Raw genomic sequence first — 4953 nt, 5'->3', positions numbered from 1 at the left:
TCTGTATTTGCAGAAAGAAAAGGAGTACTTGTGGCACCTTAGAGACTAACCAATTTATTTGAGCATAAGCTTTCGTGAGCTACAGCTCACTTCATCGGTTGCATACTGTTACGTAATGTGAAAATAACTGGATGGACTGGTGCTATTTAGCAGAACTAGCATGCACCATAAGGTACTTATCACATTAGGAATTTTACTTTTCTAGCTACTGAAATGGGTAACTGATTCCAAATCAGCACAGTAAATATAATTCCGTTTTAATGTCATCTGTGATTACCATTCTTCTGCTTTAGTGCTCAAAAAAGACCTCTTTTAGTGGCTTGTTCTTTCCCACCAAATAAAGCACTCAAATTAGTAGTGTCAGCATTTTTAGATTCAAAAAGGTTGTGGGTTCATGTTTCTGAACAGTATCTGCATTTTTTTTCCTGACTTGGTCTTCAATCTTTTTACAGCCATTTACTTAGGAAGCTTGAGTGATTTTTACAAATCAATACCATAAAGTAAATACGTTCGTTTTTGTAATGGTAAATATTGTATTACCTTTTTGGTTCAGAAAAAAAGTATGCAATAATACAGTCATCAAGTTTCCCTATTTAGAAAGGTTAATGCAAATTAGAGTACAATGGTCTCTATGAAATCTAGGACATGTTGTTTCTGGGTATTTTCTTAAGTTGAAAGACAGTTCTGTCTTCAGCTCGTATTAACAAACCAATGGCAAATCTATTCTACTTATCAATAGTCAAAGAAATTTGTCAAATGCAATTTTCTGAAGTCCTTCAATATTAATAGCCCACAAAAGCTTTTCGATATGCTTGTACCATGTGTCCAAACTTGTTGCCAATGTTACTAGCTTGTTTGGTGGAAAACTAGTTCTTAAAGATGCTGCTATGCTTTTCCCTGAGCACTGCTATGTCTGGTTGATCTTCTTTGTTATTAAAGAGGCGTGGCATTTTGAGCATTGTCTGTACTGGAAATCTTGCTTTTGAGGGAACATGGTGTGATGCAGCACTTTGTAGGCAGGCTCACTGAGGTGTATGAGGTCCCTGAAGCCCTCACCCATGACCACATTCAATTCCATCATGTCAATTGTGGTGTAACAGCCACAGTCATTGAGTCTGTTTTTTTCCTTGGGGACCTTGTCTGCAATTGCAATAAAGTTAGTGGTCTAAGTTTACTTCAACTTGTTGATATATGAATAGAAATCAGTTCAATTAAGCAGGCAGTAATTTATCCCAGGCTTGTCCTGACTGGGACATACCAGTGGAAATCTTGCACCCTAAATGAGGGGAAAGAATTGGAAATACGGAGACATAAACTGAAAAAAATTTGCTTAGATATACAAGAGTAAAAATTATATTCACAACATTTCATTAACTTAACTTTAATGTGTAACTTATTGTTTTGTAACTTTTGTATATGAACACAGGCTAGAATTCCATCCTGTCTTGGGCACACCATTCATTTGAGTCTCATTCGGAGCAGGAAGATGATGGCATCAAAAATCCTGGACATTTCTTTAAACTGGTTTTAAGTTGCTACTGTGACTCTGAACAGTAAACTATTGTTGCAGTCATTAGTCTTTAGGGCTGTAGCCTATAATACCTCTTTTGTAATAACAGCATTTGAAAATGGAGATTTGTATCTAGTTAGATGCCAGTAAGCAGTGATTTCAGGAAGCAGATAAAAGGAACAGAGCCAAGAATTAGGGTAATTCGTACTTAAGAGTTCCTTTCATCTAAAGATCTGAAGATCTCTACCCCCATGCCCTTGTCATACTCCCATTCTTCCACCCCAGCACTAGCCAGTTGTACTGAATCAATAGGATATGGAGGGAGCAGAACAGCACCAATCATACCGGTCTTTAAGTGGGCCAACGCTAAGTGACTGCTGTGGGAGCACTCTAGTATACATGTCTATTTGTAGCTTCTAAAGTGGTGAGCATTGTTGGTGGCACTTAATCACAGTATTTAACATTACTTAAACTACTGCCCAAATACATCCCCATTACACAGAGACTGTTAGTATTGTCTTACTTTAGCATTACTCATTAGCGCTCACTAGCATTACGCATTAGTTCCCTGGAACAATTCCCAATAAGACAGCCATCCCTGTGTATACTGTATTCTATCTAAGGGCTTGTCTACATTACCCGCAGGATTGACGGGCAGCGATCGATCCAGCAGGGGTCGATCTATCACATCTAGTCTAGACACGATAAATCAACCACTAAGCATTCTCCCATCGACTCCGGTACTCCACTGGAATGAAAGCGCAGGTGGAGTCGACGGGGGAGCGTCAACTGTCAGCTCACCACAGTGAAGACACAGTGGTGAGTAGATCTAACTACGTCGACTTCAGCTATGTTATTCACATAGCTGAAGTTGCATAACTTAGATCAACATTCCCCCCACCCTCCCCAGTGTAGACCAGACCTAAGTATCTGAACACTGAAGGGTCAAATCCTCTTTCCTCTACCGTGAGCAGTAGAGTCTCAGACACAGCAGAACAAATATAGTTTCATTGCACATGTCGGGGTTCCAAGAGTCTCTACTGAGTGAGCATGCTTGTAGCCATAGGGGACACCCACCCTGCATCTGGAACCTCCAGTCTTGGGTCCTGAACAAGGTAACACTGACGCCTGCTCCTCTATGACCAACCTATTTCCTGAGATCACTTCTCTCTCTCAGTACAAAGTAAATGAAGGCTGGAGCCAGCCTATTAAAAAAATAAAATAAAAAAAATATATATTTGGGATATCTTCCCTCCTCAAAAGAAGGTATGGCAGCCTCTAGCTATTTCTCAGACTATTTTGGGGAGTGCCTTCTTTCCACAACACAGAGAAACTAAGGCTTGCAGACAGATTGCTGGTAAAAACAGTCTTTTGAAGTTTTTTCTTCCCTGCAAAGAAAAAAAAGACGCAAATGCAAACCATCAGAAAAACAATCGCTCTGCAACTCTTTCCCTTCCTCCAGGCTAGCTAGTCAAACATAGAAAAGACAAACTCAGTCTTTTCATAGTATTTATCCTGTGAGGCATCACGTTTTTTGTCAGGCTGTCCCCACAGAACTGCTTCCCCACTCCCAGCAACCCTTAGCAACTTTGGCCGAGATCCACAAAAGGACTTAACAGCTTAAGTTCCACATTTTAGCATCACCAAGATTTTTAAAACCCCTGCTCAAATGCTGCCTAACTCTGGATGTGCCTGACTTTCTGCCATTAAAATCCCGGAGACAGCTACGTTTCTACTACGTTTCAGACCTAAACACTCTCTCAGAACAATCATTTTAATGGATATGATTTATATCCAAAATAAAAAGAATTGTCATACTTCTCTTGAAGCCAAGTACAGTAAATTAAGGGTCATCCTTTCCCATGCACCCAGAAGTATGTATGCAAAAGAGGACTGTATAAACTGCTGGAACTCCAAATTTCTACTTCCCACTTTTGCAACAAATTGCTCTGAGGAGAAGGGAGTATTTGCTCCCTCCACCTCCCTGCCCCTTGAAAAGAGAAGTGATTTAGGCCCTTAAAGCAAACTGAGGCTACTAAGGAGCAAAACTGGCAACATTTGAAGTGATTTATGAAGGTTTCCATGCTTTGAAGTCATGAAGTAGGAATTCTTTCTTTGAGACGACTGGCCCTTAGGCTGCATTTCTGTCTTCATTTACAACTATGCGGCCCCATTAACATCAATGAAATTACTTGGGTGTAACTGAAATTACTTCCCCTTCCATCCTCTTAAAAAAACTAAAAAAACACAACCTCAATGTACATTAATTTATTAATAAAAATGTAATGGCATTGTGGATTTTTATGAGGATCTGCTCTCGGGTGTAAAAAGTGGCATGAGAGAAAGTACGAAGATGCTTGTGGGAAAATTTGACTTATAGGAAACAGAGTCTGGCATAATTGGATGGGCAGAGGTGGGGAGAAATGGCTCCATATCATGTAAGAGTGAATAAAACTATGGCCTGATTATCTGCTTACACACACGTTGCAAAACATCAGGAATAGTTTCTCTGCCCACTGCCAATCATCTATTTCTGTATATATTAGTATTACAGCTGTGATTGGTGCCGTACAAACACATATGAAGATGCAGTCCTTAATCTAAAGAGATCTTTGATCTCTTGAGCAAACCTATAGCTAACGTTCTGTGCCGTAAGGGACTGATCAAAAGGTAGCTCGCTAGACCCTCTGCCCCCCCTGCTCTCTCCAGGAGAGAGAAAAGGGCTAGGTTGAAAAACAGGACCCAGTTATATTGCATGCACTATTATAAATGAACAGTTTCAGAGTGGCAGCCTTGTTAGTCTGTATCCGCAAAAAGAACAGGAGTACTTGTGGCACCTTAGAGACGAACAAATGTATTAGAGCATAAGCTTTCATGGGCTACAGCCCACTTCATCGGATGCACAGAATGGAACGTATAGTAAGAAGATATATATCAACTTCCCACTTATCTGTATGTGTGTGTGTATATATTTGTTCGTCTCTAAGGAGCCACAAGTACTCATGTTCTTTTTATATAAATGAAGAGGAACTTGCTGTAGACAGGCTTGCATGGGAACTCATGAAATATGATAGCTAAAACTGTATATGTTTCCTATCTTTATTGTTGATCTCTACAGTGTTTAGATTTCTGTGAGACTTATGTTAAACTTAGTCTCTGCTTTGAGTGGTGCTGTGGTCCCACAGAAAATGTTGTCCCCACCTCAGGCCTAGAAAGAAGGTGTGTTGCTGATTGGTCTGCTCGATGACTTGATTTCACAAAGGCTCCTGGCTCTTTCACTAAGGAGGACCCACGGACCAGAAGGCAAATATTTTACCCCTCCCACAAGTTCCCTCCCACAAACACCCACAGGAAGAGGTAATAGAACTCCAAATCCGCTTCTTGCCTCAGTTACCAACCCTTCTCAGTTCCTGCAACCTCACGTACCCTGTATCACTAACACA

The sequence above is a fragment of the Eretmochelys imbricata genome, chromosome 1 (assembly GCF_965152235.1).
Source record: "Eretmochelys imbricata isolate rEreImb1 chromosome 1, rEreImb1.hap1, whole genome shotgun sequence".
NCBI classification, from domain to species: domain Eukaryota; kingdom Metazoa; phylum Chordata; order Testudines; family Cheloniidae; genus Eretmochelys; species Eretmochelys imbricata.
The sequence above is the reverse complement of the archived record's forward strand: the minus strand, read 5'-3'. Positions refer to the sequence as shown.